This window comes from Ambystoma mexicanum, chromosome 4p, assembly GCF_040938575.1.
Source record: "Ambystoma mexicanum isolate Mex_15411 chromosome 4p, UKY_AmexF1_1, whole genome shotgun sequence".
Lineage (NCBI taxonomy): Eukaryota > Metazoa > Chordata > Amphibia > Caudata > Ambystomatidae > Ambystoma > Ambystoma mexicanum.
Genome location: NC_090927.1, coordinates 936,556,310 through 936,583,372, shown reverse-complemented (window position 1 = coordinate 936,583,372; position 27,063 = coordinate 936,556,310).

Below are 27,063 nucleotides of genomic sequence, written 5' to 3'. Positions count from 1 at the left end.
ACACTGTACAATTCTAGTATTCTCGAACAAACAATTGTATTAAACCTGCAACATAACATTTAGGGCCTGATTCATGGAAGTGTTTCATAATGACGCAATACCATAGGAAAATGTTCCATGAATCAGGCCCTCAGTATTAGTGCTTCCCCTCACCAGCTCCATACTTTCTATTAAAATCTGAACACCATTATAGTAACACACAAATACAAGAATAGCTTTCCCAACCTGATGTAGCAGCCCATTGCACAATCACACACTTCTACATACATCATACTCAGATACTCATGCACAGAGCACACATACTCTGCACAAAATACCAACCTACACTTTCTTTTTTTCTCCAACAGACCCCAAAGAATGCCTACCAAAAAGCAACTCTGTAGAAAGCAACGCAAAAGTAAACAAAAGCAAACAAAAACTCTCCAAAATAAGCATCCACCTCTAGCATAATTTGTACAAAAAGTTCAAACAAAACAGCTAATACAGTCAATAAGCGAAACAAAACAAGCTTCCAGTATAGAAACTTTGCCTCCTCTTTCAAAATGTAAAACGAAATAGAAAGTGATTAACAAGACTGCAGCTACCAATAGTGCTAACACTGCACCTATAATTCTTGATCTACCGGCAAGTAAGTATACCAAAAAAATTCATTTACAAAAAATGCTCCACCACAGAGTCCTTCAGAACCTTATAAAAACAGGAGAGAACATACGCACAACCCTTAAAACCTACCATAGAAAATGTATCCTAGAAGCTCTCATAGACGGGGCAATCCCTCTCAAAAGGAAATTATTAATTTTAGTTTTAAACAGAATGAAACCACTAACAAAACGAAAGTACAAAACTACAAAAAAGACTTCTCAATAAACGGAATATCAACAAAGATAACTTCACAAACATCTGTGGAGGTGAATGGAGTCACACCATGAGCACAGAACGTGGGACGGTCTGCCATGTGTTGTTGGCGGTGTGTTTCGATGGGTGAGCCAAGTGAAAGGTGCGGAAAATGCTTTTTTTCCACACATTTTGGACTTTGCAGGGGTGTCTGGGTAATGAATTATGGGCCGATTTGCGCAAATCATACCTCTGTGGATTCCCACGGGTGTCCTCTTTTCAGAAATGCATGGGGTTCCCTGTTTTCCTTGGTGGCTTGGACACCCGAGGCCCATATCTGTATGATGTGCCCATCTGCAGAGAGTGTGAAATTCAGGTGGGAAAACAGACTTGGGGTTACTTGTGTTTTAGGCTTTCCCCTTGGCGCCCAGGTAGGTGCACCCACACATGTGAGGTACCGTTTTCATCGGGACACCTTTGGGAATGCGGGACGGTAGGTCATTTGTTGTTGGTGGCGTGTTTCGATGGGTGAGCCGAGTGAAATGTGCGGAAAATGCATTTTTTCCCCACATTTCGGACTTTGCAGGGGTGTCTGGGTAATACATTCTGGGCTGATTTGCGCAAATCATACCTCTGCGGATTCCCACGGGTGTCCTCTTTTCGGAAATGCATGGGGTTCCCTGTTTTCCTTGGTGGCTTGGACACCCAAGGCCCATATCTGTATGATGTGCCCGTCTGCAGAGAGTGTGAAGTTCAGGTGTGAAAACAGACTTGCGATTACTTGTGTTTTAGGCTTTCCCCTTGGCGCCCAGGTAGGTGCACCCACAGGTGTGAGGTAGCTTTTACATCGGGACACCTGTGGGAACGCGGGACGGTAGGCCATGTGTTGTTGGCGGCGTGTTTCGATGGGTGAGCAAAGTGAAATGTGCGGAAAATGTGTTTTTTTCCCACATTTCTGAATTTGCGGGGGTGTCTGGGTAATACATTTTGGGCCGATTTGCACAAATCATACCTCTGCGGATTCCCACGGGTGTCCTCTTTTCGCAAATGCAAGGGGTTACCTGTTTTCCTTGGTGGCTTGGACACCCGCGGCCCATATCTGTATGATGTGCCCGTCTGCAGAGAGTGTGAAATTCAGGTGTGAAAACAGACTTGGGGTTAATTGTGTTTTAGGCTTTCCCCTTGGCGCCCAGGTAGGTGCACCCACAGATTTGAGGTACTGTTTACATCGGGACACCTGTGGGAACGTGGGACGGTAGGCCATGTGTTGTTGACGCCGTGTTTCGATTGGTGAGCCAAGTGAAATGTGCGGAAAATGTGTTTTTTTCTCATATTTTGGACTTTGCGGGGGTGTCTGGGTAATACATTCTGGGACGATTTGCATAAATCATACCTCTGCGGATTCCCACGTGTGTCCTCTTTTCGGAAATGCATGGGGTTCGCTCTTTTCCTTGGTGGCTGGACACCCGAGGCCCATATCTGTATGATGTGCCCGCCTGCAGAGAGTGTGAAATTCAGGTGTGAAAACAGACTTGGGGTTAATTGTGTTTTAGGCTTTCCCTTTGGCGCCCAGGTAGGTGCACCCACACATGTGAGGTACCATTTTCATTGGGACACCTGTGGGAATGCAGAAAGGTATTACATTTGTTGTGTTTGTGTGGTTTTCATAACGTTTTGATCCATTTTATGGTGCCCTTTGTAACACAACCCTTTCCTTTCCCAAATGTGACCTACATTTAGTCGCTGCTTTAGGCACCACACACTTTTGTAACCTGGACAAGTCACCTACCCTTGAAAAGGTCTGCCTGTGCTCTTTAAAAAAATGTATGCTTGCCATTCCTCACCACATTGGTTTTCCCGATTTACACATGCTAAGTGCCTCTGTTCAGGCCGTGAGCATAAAACTCCTGTGTATCATGGCTCAGTGTTTGGCTTGTGGTACTGCTTGTTTTGTAAAACACTACAAACAATGTGTGCTTGCCTAACTGCAACAGTCGGGGGAATGTAGCGGAGCATTGCTTTTCTCAAAATTCATAGAAGCCATTGCTGTACCAAGCCAACCATGTCCAACCTATACCTTTTTTTCAGTCATTTTCCCGCTTTTCCCCCAATTTATAGCATTTTCCCCTACCTAGTTGTTGCCCGACCTACGCAAAACACCCCTTTCTAAACTTGGAATTTTGTCTTCTTTTCAGAAATATATTCCTTTCTGTCCTCCATTTCGGCTTTCCTTCCCTTTTCTTCCATTCTGTCCATACATGTCCAATTGGCAAAAATGGCCAAAATTGCCTACCTCTCACAAAACGGTTGATAACCACATCAAAATAATGTTTTTTTCTTTTCCACTTAACCTGTTCTTTAAAGCCAGGAAATTGGGGAATTCAGCACAGCAAACCATTTGTTCCTAGCTCTTACAAGGAAAAAAACACAGGCTTCTTTATACATCATTTTATTTGTATTTATTTTGAAAAAACACAAAATTTTTGCCCTTTTTGGTTATTTTCTCTTACCTCCCTAAAGCAACCTAAGATTCCTGGATGGCATTACGACCGCCTATATGTGGCAAAAAAGGAGCCAAATTTGGCTGAGATATTTCATGTAAAAAATAAAGTTACAAGGCTTTGAATGGCCACATACCGAAATCACCAAAAAAGGCCTTGGCACTAGGGGAAATACCCATTGCAGTTAAAGGGTTAAAGGATGGGAGAAATAACAGTATGATTATGAAACAGGCTTTCAACTGTTTTATAAAATTACACGCAGACAGGATGAGTACATGCATCTTTATTTATGCACAAAAGTAGCCAATATCATTTGGAAGGATCCCAACTGAAACAACACCAGTGCCTCTACAACTGTTCTTCCAATCTACACCGCTCTCTCATTCCAGCTGGATTCCCATTCTGTTCTAGATTTCACAACAGCATTCAACTATGCACAGGTGCAGTCATATCTATCACATCATCTACAACAGTTAGCAGTGTTTTAAAGCAAGGCATACAACATCTCCCCCCTTCTCTTCAGTCTGCAACACAAGCACCCACCAGGTCCTTCCTTACAACCCTTACTTTATTTCAGACTCTCCCATCTCCAAGCATGACAGAATCATCCAGTACTTAGTAATCACCTACTTAGTAATAAGCTGCTGACCCCATCAAATCCTTCTGATTTATTTACCACACCTTCCCAAATACATACATTGCATACTTTTCCATACATTTCCTGCCAGTTCCCCTATAAAAATAGCAAATAAAGCATACATTTATTTCTTCTATCTCCTAATATCTGATAACACTGCCTTACAAAGCCAAGTTTGCTCTATGCGCTTACTAACTGTACTAATTTCTAAAGCATATTCAACTAACAGATTCTAAATAAAATATACAGAATGCACATAGGCAATGAAAGTGCATGTACATGCTATGCACAGTTATCAGAAACCACTAGAACTGCAAAAATAAAGAAATCAATGTCTACATTAACAACAGTGCTATTAACACACATATTTACAAACATCTTTCTTTCACAATTGCAGTGAAGACCACTCTCCTGAAAAGCAGCAGCGTCTGAAGTACGAACGAGAACTCAGAAGAAACCTCCTCTTTACATCCAAAAAAGTAAGTGCAATGCTGACATATTGTTCTAACTGCCACTCAAACACTGTACAATTCTAGTATTCTCGAACAAACAATTGTATTAAACCTGCAACATAACATTTAGGGCCTGATTCTTGGAAGTGTTTTATAATGACGCAATACCGTAGGAAAACGTTCCATGAATCAGGCCCTCAGTATTAGTGCTTCCCCTCACCAGCTCCATACTTTCTATTGAAATCTGAACACCATTATAGTAACACACAAATACAAGAATAGCTTTCCCAACGTGATGTAGCAGCCCATTGCACAATCACACACTTCTACATACATCATACTCAGACACTAATGCACAGAGCACACATACTCTGCACAAAATCCCAACCCACACTTTCTTTTTTTCTCCAACAGACCCCAAAGAATGCCTACCAAAAAGCAACTCTGTAGAAAGCAACGCAAAAGTAAACAAAATCAAACAAAAACTCTCCAAAATAAGCATCCACCTCTAGCATAATTTGTACAAAAAGTTCAAACAAAACAGCTAATACAGTCATTAATCGAAACAAAACAAGCTTCCAGTATAGAAACTTTGCCTCCTCTTTCAAAATGTAAAACGAAACAGAAAGTGATTAACAAGACTGCAGCTACCAATAGTGCTTACACCACACCTATTATTCTTGATCTACCGGCAAGTAAGTATACCAACAAAATTCATTTACAATAAATGCTCCACCACAGAGTCCTTCAGAACCCTATAAAAACAGGAGAGAGCATACGCACAACCCTTAAAACCTACCATAGAAAATGTATCCTAGAAGCTCTCATAGACAGGGCAATCCCTCTCAAAAGGAAATTATTTATTTTAGTTTTAAACAGAATGAAACCACTAACAAAACGAAAGTACTAAACTATAAAAAAGACTTCTCAATAAACGGAATATCAACAAAGATAACTTCACAAACATCTGTGGAGGTGAATGGAGTCACACCACGAGCACATAACCATATTTCAATGAAAAGCAAATAAACCCAATTGCCATACATAACAGTAGACGAGCGTATGAAAAACATAATAATACCATTATGGAAAACGAAAAGCTGCTCACACAAATATCCCCAGAAAACTCATTATCACCTGTCCATTCCACTGAACAAATACGTCAAGTCTACAAATGGCTGTGCACATCAATGTGTAACATTGCCAAAACATCTTTCAAATCTTTACGCCAGTTCCTCAATCAGCATGTGAAAGACAAAGACAAATTCAAAATTAAACTACTAAAAAATATGGACCCCTGTCCAGTGCGCAAATACACAGGACTAAGAGAACATTCATTAGCCTGCATTTCTGGACCTATTTGCAAAAGCACCTTCCACCATATCAAAATGATATCAACACACCATACAACTAAAAGAAATCTGGTCCATAAACTCTACTATGCCAAAAGTCCTGCTTTAGCAGTAGCCAACTTAGATAATAGACAGTGCAATCCCTCTCAAAAAGAAATTATTTATTTTAGTTTTAAACAGAATGAAACCACTAACAAAATGAAGAACTAAATTACAAAAAAGACTTCTAAATATACAGAATTTCAACAAAGATATCTTCACAAACATCAGTTGCGTTGAATGGAGTCACAACACGAGCAGAGAACCATATTTCAATGAAGAAGCATACAAACAAAAGCAAATAAACCCAATTGCCATACAGAAAAGTAGACAAGGGTATGAAAAATTTAATAATACTATTATGGAACAAGAAACGCTGCTCAGACAAACATCCCCAGAAAACTCAGTATCACCTGTCCATTACACTGAACCAATACATCCAGTCTACAAATGGCCATGCACATCAATGTGTAAAATTGCCAAAAAATATTTCAAATCTTTTTGCCAGTTCCTCAAACAGTATTTGAAAGGCAAAGACAAATTTAAAATTAAACTACTACAAAATATGGACACCTTTCCAGTGCGCAAATACACAGGACTAAGAGAACATTCATTAGCCTGCATTTCTGGACGTATTTGCAAAAGCACCTTCCACTATATCAAAATGATATCAACACACCATACGACTATAAGAAATTTGGTCCATAAACTGTACTATGCCAAAAGTCCTGCTTTAGCAGTAGCCAACTTAAAGAACAATCTTCTACATGGTACAGCCAAACAACTACTCGAAGAAATAAGGCATATCCAGAGAAAATGTTTTGGAATTGAAAGCCACTTACAAAATGCAATAGCTTTACAACAGACTACCAACAACTGTACAGATGGCAACCTTCTATTACACACATACAAAAAAGAAATACTAACATTTAAAAGTACATTTGCTGAAGTACCCAACCATTTGTGTGTATGTTGCCGCAGGACTTTATTTATAAAAATAGCACAAAAAACTGTAGACATAACATACAAAATAGAAGACAATGAAGATTCCAAATGGTTCCAATTATCTCTCTATCTTACAGCAGAAAACAAATATGAAATTTCTGACCCCTTAATACTTTGCAGTTACTGCACTGCAAAACTTGACAACAACCAAACACCTTCACGTGCTATCACAAATAACTTGGAATTATTCTCATTACCAAAACCCCTGCAACAACTCAACTTATATGAGAGCATCATAATTCAAACATTGCACCCATTTCAAGCAATAATACACCTTCAACCAAAAACAGCAAATCTACGTCCCTCTGAATTAGTGAAAGTCATTTGTGGCAAAGTAGTTTATTTGCCATTAGATCTCATAGAAAATGTACACACTCTGGGAGTGCAATGTCCAATAGATCAATCTTTAATTATCTTAGTAAATGTCATACCTACAAAAGACAAAAAAATGTGGCAACAACTCATGGACTTACATAAAGTTAGACAAGCCCTGAAATATTTAAAAGACAACAATGAATACCACAGAGAAATTAATATTGAAGAAAACCTGAGGGAAACCACTGAAATAATTCAAGAATAATCAGAAACTGGTCAATTTGAACTTTTAGATCCTGCTACAGAATCCAATATTTTAGACCATTATACAATTCACCCATTATACTCTAAAGACGCCAAAGATGATGCACTGGATAAGTACCAAATGCGACAAGTCAGAGGAGCTCCAATCAGCATATGGGAAAAAAGTATGAAAGCACGTGCCTTTCCTTTACTCTTTCCTACTGGCAAAGGAGGAAGGTATGATGATAGACCCACACAAATAACAACATCAGAATACCGCTCTATACGAATGTATTCGGAAGACCCCAGATTCTGACAAAACATGGAATACATATTCCACCTTCTCTTTGAAAGTGAACTAGCAACTCTATGCTATGGATTTGCACACACATTGAAATCAGGTACCCATTTTCAAAATATGTCAGCTATGGAATTACTACAAAAAGTGCAAGAAAAAGTTCAGATTTTACAGTCAAGCATTACAAATCTTTTAGCAAACATGCATGGTACAAAGGAATACTGGTTCCGATGTCACAGAGATGTATGCTGTAAGATAAGAAACCTGGTCCCACTCACATAGTTTGTGACATTAAGTTGTGCAGAGCATGCATGGGACGATTTACACGATTTCCTACGCATAGCAAACAAAAACAAAACTAACATAGATATAAAAACACCAGGAGAATGCTGCTTTCTAGATCCTGTGAATGTATCAAGATATTTCCATCATCGCTTCATTGCTATGCTACAGTTCATTTGTAATAAAACTGTTCCTCCCCTCAGAGAAGTGCAACACTTCTTTTAGAGAAAAGAATACCAAGCCAGAGGAGTACCACACATCCACATGCTTTTGTGGATTAAAAATGCTCCTAGATTTGGTAAGGACAGTGATGTCACTGTTTTGCAGTTCATCCAAAAATATGTCACTTGTGAAATCCCTACACAAACAAAACATAGTGACCTTCATGCACCAATTTTACAATTTCAAAGACACAAATATGGGAAATATTGTCTTCGCAAATATAAAAACAAAGGGAAATACTACAAAAAATGCTGCTTTGGTTTCCCTAGACCAGTCTCAACAACAGGTCAAGTAAACAACTCAATGTCTTCAGTTAGACATAGAGTCAAAGGTAAATCACCCAAGAAAACATATTACATAAAAAGAACAGAAGAATCAAAATACATTAATGATTACAATGCAATCATTGCCCTCTTATGGAATGAAAACATAGATGTGCAGTACAATGCAGACAATTCCACTGCAGTTACACAATATGTCACAGTCTACTTAACCGATGCAGAGAAAACAGAGCTTTGGGACCTCTGTGATGACATATCTTCTGACAAAACACTATCACAGAAATTGTGGCATAAGCTTAGGCATAAAATGATCTTTCATAGAGAATGTGGCAGCTATGAAGCTGCAGACTGTTTTACTGGTACTGCCTTGTATGGAAAATCTGACAATGTAGTATAGCTAAGTCTTGGTCCTGCTAAATCTAGAAAAGGAGTACTCAAATCATATGAGGACATAGAAACAATAGCCAAAAATGATCCCAACAGCCAAGACATTTTGAAAAACTATTTACTAGACACATACTAACCAAACAGGAGTAACACTTTGGAAACCATGTGTCTCTACCACATAGCCCAAAACTAATAATAATAATAATAAACAAGGTGAAAAGTAAGGCAGATTCAGAGTAGCAAATTGAGAAGGCAGCTTAGTGAAACTTACCAAATGCAGATTCATTATTCATATCAAATTGTCATTAAAAACTTGTCAACATAAAGAACTGTATTACATGTCCCTGCTACAACTTTTTAAACCATGGAGAAAAGAAGAAGAGTTACTGGATACGTATGACTCCTATGAAGACACTTTCAAAGCAAATGAAAGCACTATAACTAACGTAAACTTTACACTGTACCAAATAATGTTGCACAATGAACAGCAACATGAAGAAGAACTCCAGACCCAACTAGATGTGGACACTCCTGGCAGTAGTCAAACCTCTGTAACAGAAATCCAAGAATCACTTTGACAGCCACTAATGGCAAATGAGGCAGAATTAGCGATGACAGAAGTAGAAAACACCATGTGTCAGTATGAGCAATCTACAGAAGACTTTGCTGTACTGAAATCACAACTATAACAATGAGCAGCGTAGCATTTTCCAAGAAGTAACAAAAAAAATTGAATATGGTGTGCAACATGAAAATAAAAACTGTACCTGCCAAGATTACAAACCTATACTGCTATACGTGAGTGGTCAAGCTGGTTCAGGCAAAACATTCTTAATTAAAATCATCAGCAAGTTCCTCCAACAATTGACAAACAACAAACTGTCAGCTGTTGTAACTGCCCCCACAGGTTTAGCTGCCTACAACATAGGCGGTGTCTTTTTACACTGATTACTACTCCTTCCAGTAGAACAGCAAAACAAATTAGACTATTACACACTTTCTACAGAAACTCCAATAGAACTATGCAGAGTTTTCAAACAAATGAAAATGCTGCTAATAGATGAGGTGAGCATGGTGTGCGACCTAATGTTGGCTTTATTTTACCTCAGACTACAAGAGGTCCTCACAACATACTACGAAGGGCTCTTTGGAGGAAAACACATTATTGTTTTCAGAGATCTTCTTCAATTAACAGCAGTGAAAGCTGAACCTATTTTTAAAACCTTAGGTCACAAACTGTGCCGTAAAACTCTTGGCAGCATAGGAAATGTCAATCTTTGGCAACACTTTCCAATACAGAGAATTAATAACTGAAAATATGCGGCAGTCTGCAGACCTGATATAAGCCAACATTTTAAAAAGTATTAGAGTTGGTGTACTATCTCAAGAAGCACAAACTATATTAAAAACCAGGAACATCCATGCACTCTACGGCCATAACTCATGTGCTACTGATGACATGGAACAATTAGCACACAAAAATGTCAATTGTATGTCCTTGATGCTAACTCTTGCAAGCTGTTCAAAATTTAATGAAACCATGTTAGAAAAAGAAATGCAACCAGTAGTTCAAATTGCCTGCAAAGACAAACTGGACATACATGGTATAACACTACCCATGTGTCAACAAGCCACAACAAGGCTAAACACCTTGGAAAACTCTTTCTCTAACACAGTTGGTTTGGAGAAAATATTAAAATAATCTTTAAACTGTAGAGTAATGCTGAAACGTAATCTTGACGTGGAACAAGGACTAGTTAATGGAGCACTTGTTACAGTTGTTGACTTTCAAACATACCCACATGACAACAACATTCAGTTTGACAAACTATCTGAAGTTAAAAGGATAGGACGCTCAACAGCCCGCTTCCTTCTTTTCAAAGACATGTATGTACGCAGAGAACAATTTTATCTAACTCTAGCATACGCAGTCACCATCAAAAATCACAAGGTCTTACCCAAGGTAAAGCATTGATAGATATTGCTAGCACAATCTTTAAAGACGGCATGAGCTATGCAGCACTATCACGCTTATGTACAATTGACAGGCTATTTCTAATCAACTTTGATGCAAGTAAAGTAAATGCTGATACTTCTTGCATTCTAGAATGCAATAGACTGCGTTCACTCTACACCCCATCTAAAAACCTATCCTGTTTCGCAAAAAGCAAAATGTTGTAAAAGAAAACAATGTCAGACTCAATCTATGCAGGTTCTCACATCAATTCCTCCAAATAAAGTAAAAGAAACTAATACTTAATCAAAGACCACAACCAAAGAGGAATATACTGCTCAAAGTAACTCAACTACCTCTTCAAAGAAGCAACGCACACTCCCAACAAATGACTTTGACACAGAACTGTCAAGTCCATTCAAATTTTCAAATACAACTGGTGTAAATTGCTATGCAAATGTAGCAATAAATATTCAATTCAAATTGCCACCAATTATTGACAACATTTACTTACACGGTACAGACCAATCTTGTTTGCAAACGTTAGTCCTTCAAAGAAAGCAACCAACAATCCTGACAACACTACTGTGTTGTAATGGTCAAATTCACTATAAACTCACAAGAAGATCCACAAGAATTGATAATGTACTTGCTACAAGTACTAGCAAACAGAAACATACATATAAATGAAATCTGCCAGATTTCATACATGTTGAAACATACATGCATTCTTTGCAGACATGTAGTACAAGAAGAAGTTCCTAATGAACATTTTGTGTATGTATCCATACATAACTGTGAATCCTTTCCATTTCAGCAACTTGTACAAAATGCAAACCATGGCAGATCATGTACTAACTGCAATTCCGATAATCGCTCCTCCTTACAAATACAGACACATAGGGCCTCATTATGACCCTGGCGGTACGGGTTAAACAGCGCCGTAAAAGGTGACGGTGCCGTTCAACCCATTCCGCCACATTACGAGGTCCCCTCGCGGGACACGTTAAGCATGCCTGGGAAAACCAGGTGTGCTAACCGGGTCCCGCGAGGGGAAGAGGGAGCAAACAACGGGCCATCTCGTAATGGCCCGTTGTTTGCACCCTCTCCCATTCCCATTCAGCCCTCTGGGGGCTGAAATGGGAATGGGGAAGGACCGTGACCGGGTCCTTGAGGGAGGAATTACCGGGCCATCCGACCTCAGAATGGCCCGGTAAGTCCTCATTCCGAGGACCCGGACACGAATGCGATTTCGGTGGCAGCCATGCCGCCAATAGCGGCATGGCTACTGGCCGAACTCGTAATGAGGGCCATAGTAAATACACAATAGTAAGGCTTATATGTTATAATGCAGATTGTACCAAAAACAACTACAAGCTGACTGGATTCACACATGGTCAAGTATCACTTCGTAAGAAAACCTTCACAACAATAGGAATAATCGACCATGCAGGAGCCACAACCAATGCAGGTCACTACACTGCATATATAAAAAAGAATTGTGGATGGTTCAAATGTAATGATAGTACCATTACTCTAAAGCAGAGATTACCAGCAAATCTTGTAAATGCTTACTTGATATTCTTAAAACCAAAATATTATAACTAATCTGTGTATAAACATAAACAAAACTTGAACTTCAAAAGTATGGCCAGTTAGAATACGGCAACAGGTATATAACTGTCCCAAAAATCTGCAACAAGTCAACAGATAGATGAATACCACTAAAATGGAAAAAGAAATACACAAATAGAATACACCAACTGCTATCTAATTGCAACAGTACTACCACCACTTCCAAATGAAAAACCATACACAATACACCTATTCAATTCCTCCTATTGAAATCAATGAAAGAAATATATTGTACCACAACGTAGAACATTTTTTTAAATCCAGCATAAATGTTTTTCCCACAGACCCAATGATTTAATCTACAAACACAGGAACTGAACAAATTGCACAGTACAGTGGTTTGAACTATAGTACTTCTAAAGTACTAACTATGAGGGTCGACAAAAAATAAAATGTCTACTATACAATGCAATACTCATTATAAACTACCTACATTAACATGTGATTGTTTCTTTAAACACAGTGATTGAAAACAATTGTGTGCTCCAACTACCCATGTCATGAAAAAACTGCATTCAACCACACAAAGTCAAACAGTAAGTATATAACGATTGGACTCACAAACACCACAGCATAGCACACCCATTCAAGCAAACACCTGACCAATAACCACAATACAAAATGTTTGCTTCCATGGGTATTTTATGCTGCAGATCTTGTTGCCAAACACTACAATCTTGACTGCATGGCTTGGCCAAAACACTTCATACAGCCTCGACAAAGGAAACAGTAAGTATATAATAATTACACTCACAAACACTGCAACATAACACATCCATGCAAATGAAAACCTCACCAATAAATACAACCCAAAATGCCTAGAGTCTTCAATACCACCAATCTGAACACAATCCAACAAACAAACAAACACACATCATCTCACTATCCTATAAACACTATTACACTACTACCAATCAGTACTCACATTTTTTAAAACATATCCCCTAAGCAGCCCACATATCACAATCAAAATGTTTGGTAGCATTGTAGAGTTATGCTGCAGTGGTTGTGGCCAGGGCCTAGAGACTTGGGTGCATGTTCTACGGTGTACAGCCTTCGGCCATGCACCCAAGACTCTAGGCCCTCTCCACAACCACCGCAGCATGATATACCCATAGAAACAAACACCTACCAAATGACCACAACCCAAAAACATAATACATCCACCTCAAAACTATGCACTTCAATTAGCATACTTAAAAAAAATTACAACCAACGTACACATTCTTCAATACATACCCCCTTCACCCAATGCTCTTCTAACGACTCAAAACCAACATCATATTAAACTAAAATACCCAGTAGTGCGCCCACTGTTTAGTATGTCCGCGGACAACCGTGGTGACCGTGAACACCACGAACACATCACAGCCTTCTCCCACCTAAACAAATACAGCATTTGACCCATCTCTGGTCCCCCACCCTCTCCAAGCACTCATACACACCAACACACTCCCCAAAATTTGATTTCTGCTCACTTCCAGAGCATGTTTGCGCATCCAATGTGGCGGGCATATCGAAACAATTTGACACACCTCACACCTCATCCCAGCCAATCAGAGAACATGTTGCATGTCCGCGGACATGATGTAAGCCGATCATCTAATCGGTGTCCTGTCCGCAGAGCGAACAGGGAAGTGTTTCCCCACAGTGGAGATAGATATGACACATTTTTTTGGCTTTACGTTTTGGTTGTTTAAATAAAAACTACTGCACGGATTTACACAGTATCAACAAAAGCACGCTTTCGGGACCAAGCTGTCGCTCCTGCCACAAAATTGGTGAAAATCCGTTCAGCGGTTTGGGCTGTAGGTACAACAGAAATGTTTTCCCATTATGGAAAAAAATACATTTTGGGACCCCCCCTATAACTTTGCCCCCCCTTGACCAAACCACACCAAACTTTGTAAAAACATGAGGACAGCCTGAATAGATATGCCAAAATGTTCTCCTATAAAATGACTTAAGACAGTGGTCATAATCATACATTTCGACTTAATTTCAAGCCAGTCTACATTCCACTTCAGCTGAGAGTCAACTGTTAATCCAAGATATTTATAACAGTCGACTCGCTCAAGAGTTGTGCCATCTAATTCCCATACATATTTACATCTCTGTTTCTTCTAAGATGGAAAGATCATAGTCTTGCTCTTTGAAATGTTCACAATAGGGCTGTTTGGATCCGCATAAATGCCCCATGCAATGATCATAGCTTGTAGACCTTTAGGTGTTAAATCAAGCAAGATCAAATTGTCTGCATATGCGAGCCAACAAATCAATTTGCTGCCCACATTAACTGGATGGTGAAGGATATTCACAAATTGTTTATACAAAATTAATAAGTACAGATTAAACAAGGTCGCTGCAAGAATGCAGCCCTGTTTAACTCCTCGATTTGACCTCATCGAGCGGGATAGCTTGCCACAGCCATCCAGTCGGATCTTGACGGGAGTCTCATTATGGAGGAGCATTAGCATCCTTAATAGGTCAGCAGATATCTTCAACACAATTAATTTGGCCCAAAGAACATTTCAAGAAATAGAATTGAATGCAGCATGAAATGTAAACAGCTGTTTCAAGTAGTAGTTTGGTGTACTCAACTGCAGATATCAATGTTAGGATATTATGGTTGGTAGATGATTTCAACCGAAAATCAGATTGATGGGGGCTTAAGATATTATCAGTGGTAATCCAATCATTGAGTTCAGCAAGAAGACCAAATGCAAATACTTTTGCTGGCACATCAAGCATCACAAGCATGCGATAACTGGCTGTATTATTTCGAGAGCTATGAGTAATGTTAAACATGTAATAACTAGCTAACAATTCAAGACTTGCTACACACTTGTGCTAGTACAAACAATACATATGAAGACCCACAATGCATACAAGTCAGAGGCACAATACAGGGAAACAAAAGTAAAGAAGAAAGAAACAGCATCATCAGAAGATGGTAATCACATTAAAGTTTATCTTCATGTATACAAATGAATTGTGTGTTTGAGTGCTGCTTATTGCCCCATGTATGTGCACCATGAGCTGAGACCAAACCCTAAGGAAAGTACTTTAAGAAAATATGACAAGACTGACGTCTGGATATATAGCACCTTTTAAATTGTAATATTCTGACTGTCAGTGAACAAAACCACCTGTCCTAGATATGTCAGTGAACAGAAACAAGTGGCACAGGTATGTGATATCATCAGTGAAGTCATCAATCAAAATTGTGATGTCATCTTTGATGTTCTGGGTGGTAACCTTAGCAGTGCGCGAGTTATGGTTGCTTAGCTTACCATACCTGGTGAATTTCTGAGGTTTTTCGGTTTTACTTGTAACCATAATTTCCCTTTAACTATATTTTTTCATTGAATTTCATAGGTTTTTATTAGTGCAACTTGACCATAATGTCCCTTTAACAATGTTTTTTCACTGATTTTCATAGGTTTTTACCAGGATTCACTTTATTTGTGTACACATTCCTTACATCATACTCACCCCCCCTGCCCCAACATGGTGGGCACAGACGGACTGCAGACACATTCACATTGTCCAAAAGCACAGGGGTTATTTTACATTGTTGTAGCGCGCAGCGAACAAACAGAACATGCTTAAAGGGCAACACATATATATATACTACAATAAAAAATTAAATAAGTCTACAAATTCTGTACTTATGAAAGCAGAAGTGCAATCACATAGGTTGTGCAACATAATGGAATGCACCAAGCACAAAAGTAACCTGTGCATCTAACACTATTACCTTAGTGCTGCTTTCCTTACACAGTCAGAAGCAACTGTCACAAGCAAGTCCAACCTACTGAGAAGAGAGCCATAAAACAATAGTATTTACACTATCTTTCTTACTGTAACATTGGAGTTTATTGTATGTACATGACTTGTAAGAAGTACTATTTTCTTTACACAGAAATGGCAAGCACCCTGGAGTGGCTAGAGGAAAATTTCCCCCATGATGAAATGAGTGACGAAAGTAACTGTAGTGGTACACAATACCATAATTAAAGTAGTAAAAGTAATGCATATTGCTTCACATGTCACTGAAACATGTTTTTTTCTTTTTTACAGCATATTCTGTAAATAAAGAAAGTGGCCCGGAATTACCACCGAATGTGTAAGAAGATGGGCACAAACAGACACAAAATGCAAATGTAGGAAATTAACTAATAAGTCTCTGTGCAACAATGGATCAGTTTAACACCAATTTTGCACAGTTGAAGACATTTGTAGAAAAGGCATATGATGGACAATATTAAAAACCACTTCCCCACTTATTCCTGTGCCCCTTCCCCCTGCCCCAGCCAATCATGCCCACCAAATCCCTTTAGTCAATGATGCTATGATGAGACCTCAATCCCTTCCTCCCCTGATGAACAGTCTTTGCAAACCTCAATTCCCCCATATCCTCTATATATGTTTCCCATTCTACTACCCCTTCTCTTTCCTAAATGAATGTATTTGTGTGTGTGTTAATATATGTTTATGCATTTACTGTTGCTGCGTGTGTTTGTTTAATTTATTTTAAAAAGCCCCATTTGGAGTCCGCGGAAAGTGAACTGTCGGGCCTGTCTGTAATAAAGATGGAGGTACGCTGCAACAGCGCTCCTGTCTGCAAAATCATGATGCACCTTTATATGATTCAGGGACCCAGACCATGTCCTGCAGACACCTGGGCAAATTCTCATCCAATCCCTTGTGCCCTCTGAACACTGTGCCTGTCCGCAGAAGTCCGTAAACTTGTGGCATACTTTTAATTTGTTTGGGAGTCCCGCCCTTGTCCTACAGACACCTGGGCACATGCGCATCCGATCCCTGTGCCCTCCAAACACTGCGTCTGTCCGCCGATGTCCGTAAACTTTTGACATACTTTTAATTAGTTTGGGGGTCCCGCCCTTCTCCTACAGACACCTGGGCACATGCGCATCTCATCCTATGTACCCTCCAAACACTGTGCCTGTCCGCAGATGTCTGTAAACTTGTGGCGTACTTTTAATTAGTCCTATGGACAACTGAGTGCATGTGCATCTGATCCCCTGTGACCTCTGAATACCACACCTGTCTGGAACTGTCCATTGCACGTGTTGCAATTTTAATTAGTTCAGGAATCCCTCCCCTGTCATACGGACACCTAGGCGCATGCGCACATCACATCCCATGCAATAGGTGTTCCACAGACAGATGTCCTATCCTCAGGCGTCTGGCGACGTCACCATGTGATTGCACCCATGCTGAGCATCACGCCTATCCACGGACACTGTCCTTACCCCCTGACTGTTTAAAAGTGCATTTTTGGCCAATCCAGGGTGTTTTAAGCTGAAACTTCACCCTTGCAGAGGTCCCAGACCATGCCCTGGTCGATCTAGAGACTTTTTGTAGCTTGTTGAGCCCTGCCTGGGACTCAAACTGTCAGATGAGCATGTGACTGTCCATGGAGCACACCCCTATAAAAGGTCACACCCCACTGCTGTCCTCATTCTGTTTTTGGCTGACCAGGACAGAGCACTTGCTGAGATTGCTTTTCTGCTGTGCTACTTTTGATGTGTTGATCTACAATGGAATGCATAGCTGATGCAACTGTCTCAGCACCACCACCACCTTCCCACCACCACCACCATCACCATCTGGAGAGCCTGGAGAGGGGAAAAGGTGTGGTGATGCAGAGGGGGATCAAGAAGACGACGTGGATGAGGTAGTGGAAGTCTCTACTAGCAGCTGCCAGTGTGAGTCTTGGGTGTGGAGGCTATTTACCACCGTTGGGGGGGTGTCCAAGGCACGTGCAGCAAAGGTTTGATGCACTGAGTGCAATATGGTAATCCTTCATGGAAAGCCTTGGCTGTATAGCTACGGGACCACCTCCATGCAGTGACACCTAAGGTCGAAGCACAAGACAGCAGTTCAGAAAGTTGTAACTTTCGAAGGCGGTAGTAGGTTGAGTTCCTCTGTCGCATCCTCAACATCTGCTACTGTCACTACAAGAGACACACCTGTGGGACAGTGGATCCCTGAACATGCCTCACAGGCCATACAGAATGCAGTGGATCCTTGCCTTTCAGGGGAACAGTTTTGAAGTGCTTTCGAGGTTACGGTCCGGGCGCACGAGAAACAGTGCCCCCTACCTAAGTGAGGCCCACCCAACATTTTCCTCTCTCCACCTGCCCCTTCGTCTTTGTGGTTGGTGTCCTTTCCCTACCCTATCCTCCCTTCCCTTCCTTGTGTGTCCTGTATAAAAATACCCAAAAATTATAAAACAACATTTTTCAAAAAAACTGTTCTTTTCAGAGCCACCTTTCACAGGTGAAAAATTAGAAGTACCAAAAATGGTGCAGGCCCCTGCGCAGCCTGCAAAGTCAGCGGACAGCACAGTAGTCAGTGGACATCAAGAAAATGTTGGTGGTGGCAGCATGTAAACCATTGTACTCTTTTGCTGGAGGAAGTGGTCGCTCTGAAAAGAGCCTTTTTTGTTGTGTTTTAGTTTTGTCAAGGTTTTGAGATGAAGTAGTCAACACCCACTATAAAATGCTTACTATATTTGCAGAAAGGGCTGGAAAGCATGTAGGATATTTCACAAAAAAAGCTGATTACCAGCATCAATAAGATGTAGTCCATCTCTGCGACAAATATTTGTACTGTGAAATTTAATGTTTTCATTATGGAAAGACGTCATGCAAACATCTCTCAAAAATGCACAAACAGGCTTGTTGATATTGCGCCTCGCTTTCTCCATTTGTGGCCCGAATGAACTGGCACATCTGTCTCTAGGCAATGGAGAAAAAATTACTCCGGAATTAGGAAACATGTCCATCATGTTCCCAAATGTCTCCTTCATTGCAAACTGCATTGAAATTCCTGTTACATGGCCTAAACTGTTCCCTCCACAATTAACAATAATAATGGCTGGATGATGGCACATAGTGGCACAAAAAAAACAGCAAGTCCACACACTTCATGCTGTGCACCCCATACCACTGCACGTCAACATAATCAAATCCAAGATGTGCAGCAACTCCACACTGCTCTGCATACACCTGCAACCAGTGGATCTACAAGTCCCCCAGAAACCACACACTCTGCCTCCTGGAAGACACAGCCAAAGCCATAGCCATTTACACTCCTCTCAGCAAAAAGTCCTTCTGCCACAAACTCTCCTTGCTTACCACATCCAGCAAACCTTATTGTCCAATCCCCTGTACCCATAACACTGCAATATTACTTTCCAATACTGTAAAAGGTCAAATCCACCAGGAAGAATGAAAGTGCTTCAGGAAATACCCTTCAAGACTCTTAAACTATCAACAGTCATAATACGCCAACTGATATCTGAGTACACCAATAGTACTGCAGTATTAATTCCAGTAGTGAAACTGCTCAAATCCACCGTCAGGAATAAAAGTGCTTCAAAACATACCCCTGATGTGTAAAACTGGCAATAGTTAGAATACGCCAACTGGTATCTAACTGCACCCACAGTACTACAATATTAGTTTTCAATAGTAAAGTACTTGGAACACACCAATGGGAAACAAACTGCATCAAATGATAGTCTTAAAAATTGAAAAACGATAAACAGTTAGAAAGTGCCAACTGGGATCTAACTACAACCATATCACCACCACTTTTGATAAGCAAAACACATACACCATTTCAATTCCTCCTACTACAACAGTGTTTGTGCTTGTAACAGCAAAAACACATATTTTTGCACCTTAAACATTCCTTTAACTATGGCAGACTTCAATCAAACATAGTGTGATATGTAACGTTAAATAAATGTACTCGGTTTTTGTTTTTATCCTGCCTACGGCCTCCGACCATGCACCTAAGAGTCTAGGGACTGGCCACAACCACCACAGCACAATACGGCCATGCACCCAAGAATCTTTGCCAATGGCCACAACCCACACACAACAATTTGCCCTTAACTTCCCAATTTAAACACCATCTGCAGATATTAAAGTAGACCGCCAACCCTATTTTATCCCAATTGCAATATCACCATTATCATCCAGACTCCACTCCCCTACTGTAAGAAGCACTTGCACAGTCACCAAATAAGCCCAAACATGTTTCTCCAACTGCCCACAAAACACTTCCTAATGCAATAGTTGTGGGTAAAATCCTGGTTGCATGGTCATATGATACTGCAGTAGTTCTGTCAGTGCTTAGAGTTTTGGGTGCAATGGCCATATCACCATATCACCAAAGATAAAATGAGGTCATTGCTTCACATTGTGCTGCAGGAAAGACACTCAACGTGGAATGGCCTTACCTGTTCTACAACATGAATACATTTGACCATGGTCAGGAATTCAGCTCTAAAGTAGACCCCTTGTGTAAATCCCCAATGGCCAAGATAAGTACCAACAGGCATATCTCTGACCCTTTCAAAATATCATGTGGGACAAGAGAACGCTGCCCACTAGCACCCCTGCTGTTCCTCCTAGCCCTAGAACCACTAGCATGCACAATCATAGAAAACCAAGGGATAACACGCATAAATACCCAAGATGGCACATTAAAGAACTTGTATACACTGTTCACATTATGATTACTGTAGCTAGACCAGGAAGCTCCATTAAAAATACTATCACAAGCATCAATGGATAATCATCCTTCTCAGGCTAAAAAATAAACTGTGGAGAGTGTGAAGCCCTACCACTCTCCCCAAGTTCAACCAAGGAGGATGTCACACAATTTGTCTTCAGATGGAAACCCAAGAACATGAAATACAGAGGCATTAAAATCAACATGGGCCTAACAAACATGATAGAAGATAACCATTATCAAATCTGGGAATCCATTAAACCGAGTCTGGAGAAATGGTCCCCTCTCAATCTTTCAATGTGGGACAAATTACACTGCATAAAGATGATGGTAATACCCAGACTAGCATGTGTCTTCAACTTTGTCTCAATTGCTCCTAGAAGCCTTTTGTGCAAATCTCTATATATGGACACAAGACTGTTCCTACTAGCATCCTGCCTTTTACAAATAATACAACTATACACGGATACTGACGAACCCGAACCCTCGGAGTGGGTGAAAATGGGAATTCACTTTCTAGGAGAAGTAGGCAGAATGGGTATATCTACTACTGTATAGTTTTACAAATCAAGCACCCCATCCTCTAACCAATTTGCTAGTGTGGGAAAGGATCCATAGAATAGCCAACATACCCGCTGCACAAAGAATCCCCTGGTGCACCAAAGGCCACAAAGACGAGCAAGACATAACACACCAAGCAGGCCAATTGTTAAAGTTCCAATCGCTTCAGGAGCTATATAGACTCCCAAAATCAGAACACTGGAAAAACCTACAATTGAAACACTGCCTGTATCGCTGGAGAAAAGTGAAAAACTCAGCCCTGTCTTCCTTCCCTCCTCCAAGTTCCTAAGAAGCAACAACAGGAAAACCCAAATAACAGCTACACTATACGCAACCCTGCCAGAAAGTGCACTCGCCAAAGCCACCAGAGCTACAATACTGGGAAAAACGTCTTCAACTACACGAGAAGCCAGGATGAAACTAATGCAATTCAAAATCATACACAACTGGTACTCGAGACCTAGAAAACTGAAGGCGAGAGGCTTTAACGCAGCAGAAAACTTTTGGAGATTCAGTGACGAGGGTGCAGATCTCATGCATATCACTGGGAGTACATTAAACATACACTCTTCCAGTCCCTTATCTGGTCAACGCTTTGCGCGTGTCTAAACACCTTCATACTGAAGCACTCTCCAGCGGTAATGTTACACCATCTTTCTCCCACCAGAACGCTGGACAAGCATGAGCTGAGATTGTTGGTCACAACAATACTAGTAGTCAAACTATGTATCATACGATTATGGAAAAGAGCTGAAACACCAACTTACACAACATGGATGAATAGCTGGGCTACAACTTCAAGCTATGGAAGGGTTATCTAAAGACTCAACGACCAAGAACTCGTTTCCAACGAACTTGGAACCCCTTCTTTCGATCTCTGCAAATTATATAACAGCATCTTCCTAACAATGTTTAAGATAATAAGCAGAACTTCACCCCACCCACCTCCTCTGTCCACCAGATATGCTTCAAAACAAGTGTCTTGATGCCCATTCCCATAACTCCCACAAGGCCAATCCCAAGGGACATCAAAACCGTCAATTATTTGCCATCTCTGTTTCTTAACCCCTAATTGATTTATGAATGGACAAATGAACCTCCTACTCTACAATTCATCGCCGTTCACGAGGATCTCACTCAAGTGGAAAAGATTACATTGGCTGTTACCCACCAGAACCGAAGACAGGAGAGCTGTCTTATCCCTCCGCTCCAACTCCTCTCTGTCTTAGACAAAATATACTTTACACTCTACACCAATTCATGCTTCAGCCCTCTTGTTTCTGTGCTTGTTTCGAGTATTAATTGCTCAATAAAAATTATAATTGAAAGAAAAAAACACTGGACATTGTGCATTGTGAACATGGAGGTAGCAGAGCCCTCACTGCCTTTGGACATATACTGTGATGTACCCAACCCATTAAAGGACTGAACACAGTCCTCTACAAGGAAACAAATGGTTATACCCTGACCACAGAGGAACATGAACGTCTTCCCACGGAAGAGATGTGGGTGCCCCATTCTATGATGCTCTATGGGTGACTATTTGGAATAGAGCAGCTAGGACTATACTGGATTTGCAACATACAGGTCATTTCTGGTAATACTGCCCAACATATCCATGCCATGCTGGAGGGAATGCGGGGAGAGGGTCTCTTATTATCACGTTTGGTGTAGATGCCCTGCCTTGCAGAACGTCTGGTGCAAAATTAGGTATATCATTCTATTTGCCTCACCTAGAATGATATACCTGTGCCCACACTCAGCAGAGGGTTCAGTTACAGTCTGCACCTTCTGCCCTCTTTGCAAAGAAGCGATGTGTGTACAATCAACAAGTGACTGCATGGATGAATGAATGACTGAGTAATGGAGTTACTAACATTTGCGGCCACTTAGGACTTTCGTGCCAGTGCATGTGAAAGTTCCATATGGAACTCTCTTCCTGTCGACTTTAGATCTATGCCCCATCTTCGAATCCCCAACCCCAAACAGCTGAAAACGTGACTCTGCGCAAATGAGATGATTCCGAATAATTGAATCAGAGACGTCATTATGTTGATAGTCCTACTCTCCAAGGATCTGCACAATGACGGCCAAAGGAGACACTATGGGTCTCATTACGAGTTAGGCAGTAAGTGGTAACGTTTGCAGTAACTGAGTTACCGCCAATTTCATCACTTCACCAAATTATGAGGTTGGGCTTTGAGTGAAGGATTTACCTCCAGGATAAGCCTGGATGTAAATCTTCAGACCCCACGCCTAAAAATTGGCAGAATCGTCAGAATTACTGCAGCGGTAATACCAGCGCAGTAATTGTGGAAAAAAGCCCCATTGTGCCCAAAGCACCCAAAATAAATAGGGAATTCCACCACCACTTGTAATCAGACGGAAATTCCACTTGACCAAGTGGCGGTAACAGTAATTCCTCAGGGCAATTGGGCAGATTTACCATCGAATTTCCACCTAACTTGTAATGAGGCCCTCTGTGCTTTAAAATGCACATAAATAGAAAGGAATGTAGCTATGCTTGTCATGATTTTAGGATTAATCTGTAATATGCACTTTGATGTGTTTCAGCTGAATAATCGTCATTGTTATGTGTCTCTTGTTCTGATAGAGTGTATTATGTCTTCACTGCCTTGAAGCTGCAGTCATGTAGCATTTGCGTAGTGTTTTACAAAGCAAAGCATCGAACAACTGTTTCTTTTTTAAAAGAGTTTTTAAAGAAATAACAGCTTGCCTTCAACTGTAATCTTGGTTACACATTTTCCAATCAAATAGTGCACAATTCTTAAAATGTGTTTGGGTGAAGGGCCTCTTGTAATCCAAAGAATCTGACACCCCGACATGATGCCAATGCATTTCACGGCTCCAAGAGCCCCAAAACACAGCAGAGCAACTACATATCCATCATGTCCCCCGACAAGCCCGCGGTGAGCAATCTGACAGCTATTATACTCCGACTTTAATCATGCTTGCCTCTCAAGTGTGCTTGCTCCAGAGACCCGGCAGTCTATTCTGGAAGGCTATCGTTCATACATCAGATCTACAAGTTATTCATTTGCTGCAGATGGGAAACGCATCTCCTGCACCCCTGTCCACATTTCAGACAACCCATGTTGTACACAGACTCCTCCAGCATCTAATTATACAAATGCCCAAAAATGTCACTTTTCTAAAAGTGAACGTGCTGACATTCAAATGCACATCACTACAGGCTTCCATCATTCCTAGTCTAATTTTCCCCGGGATTAGCAAAGCAGGTGTTTCTCTTTCCAGAAATGAATTTGCTGAACACTGCGAACCGGCACGCTGTGCGGAAGTTACGTCACATGGTACCTATGTGTTTAATGGTGGATTCAGGCACCACTAAATACAACAACTCTCCTGGTCTCATGTCTACAGAAAATGTGCATCTTTGCAGTGTACTTTTGTACAGAACGTTCGCTTTTTTAAAATAAATCTGTGGGAGTAAATACAGGTACAAAGACCGTATAACTGTTATAAGGCGAGGAAGAGATATTCAAACTATATACAAACCGAAAAGAACGTGTTGCCTTCAGCTATAAGCATTATTTCAACATACCAATCATTTCGTTTGAGATTTGACCTGTAATTTAATCATATTCTTTGAGTGGTGACACAGAAAGGACAGAGGAGGAAAGAGACTGGAGGGTGTGAACACACTGCCATAGGAGGCAGAGGATGGTCATCGTGGTTACCTTTTAAAAGTGCAGATTGGCACTGCCCATTTTCTTCAGTTAAGTGAGGTTTCAGCAATCTTAACCGGTTTACAAAAGTACATGTGAAGTGAAAAGACTCTTAAGTGAATCCTTTGAATGATTCTGCCATCAAAATGATAGCCGCCTGTAGCAGGGGCTGTGAGCATTTGCCCTGGCTTTCTTCACCAAAAGCAGGATCTGAAAACTAGCTATATCCGAGTATAGCATCCTGCCTGACACTTCCAGACTGCAGAGGGAAGTTAAGCAAGTGCCAATTGATCATTTTTGCAGTAAATACATAGTTGTTGCTATTACCCACTTCAATAGTACACAATGTATGTAGCTTGTACATATAAATTCTTTATCTTGTCCTGCCTGACTCCAAATCCATGACCAACATTTTGAACGCAGTCACTAAACCAACTGCGTAACTCTTTCAGCTAATAAGGAGCCAAAAATGAGGAAAACAATAGCAAATTAACCAAAGGTGCAGGGCAGATGGCTGATCCACAGTGAAGATTGAAGATGTTCCAAAGTCCTGAGCAATGGCAGGTCGAACAATCACATGGGTTTTGCTTGAAAGACAGTAGGAAGCATTGTGCCTTAAAGCTAGGGCATAATGGATCCAATTCTCAATTGTTCGAAGTGGCCACCTTACACATTGTGAGAGGTGCGTGGCAGTGCGGCGTAATGGCGGGGTGTGCTTTACTCTAACAGTCTGTGAGACTAACAAATGCTGTGACAACCGCAACTGCCGCAAACCGCGGTGGAACTGTGGGGAACTGCATCAGCAGCAACAGCAGTAGCAGTGGGGTGAGTAGAAAACAGAAAGTGAAAAAGCGGAAAGCCGAGAGCGGCGGTGGCTTGCTGTGAATTGTAGACGATCACAGAAAGTCCTTGGATATATGATCCTGCGAGCAGCAGGTGCCTTGTGTTTGGTGTCTGATGTCAGTGTTAGCTGTATAAGAGTCATGTGACGCTGCAGCTCAGCCATTGCTTGTTTTAGCTCAACCTCCCCGGTTAAGTGCAAAGCGAGCGCTATCATTACCCTATTTTTCTGCATTGGTTGCAGAGCACTTTGAGAAAAGGGCGGTTTGGCAGCTTGGCCTTCGACAGGACTTAAGGTTCTGATTTCAGAATGAGCAAGAGCAGCGCCTGTGTTTAGTTCTCATTTTCATGTCCTATGCCCCAGGCTCTAGCTAAATGGCAAGTGTGGAATCAGTTTGGAGCTTTCATTGTCTTTTTATTTTCAAAGGTTTCTGCTGCTGGACAACTTGGAGAATTGTTCCTGTGCATGCACCTTAAAGAATACTTAAAAGGGCGTTGAAAGCACGGGTGTCTGGCAGGCGAGTCCAGTCACTCACCAGTCAGCCAGAAGTGAGCTGAGTAGCTGAGTAGGTTTGGGCAGCTCTTCTACATCCATCTCCAGTTTGCAAACTACAGAGAAGCGTGTATTACTGCCATCCACAAGTTGAGGAAAGACCTCTGCTGTGCCCACTTCGGCCTTACATAAACGGCCATTTGAGGGGGCATTTATTCTAGCTGCCTACGATCAAACCTCCCTCTCCAGCAAACATATCACAGTGGGAACGTTTAACGCCAACACTGAAAAGAACCCCTTTTGTATAAGAGTGGAAGCCGAGAATACGGCAAGTGTGCGATTAATGCCAACTCTTCAAGAGGGGAGGAAAGAGGGGCTGATATTTATGTTGCAGTGGATAGAACTTCCAGCTATTACACAGAATTTAAAGGCAGTGTCTGCAGAAAATGATGAAATTATGATGGAACAG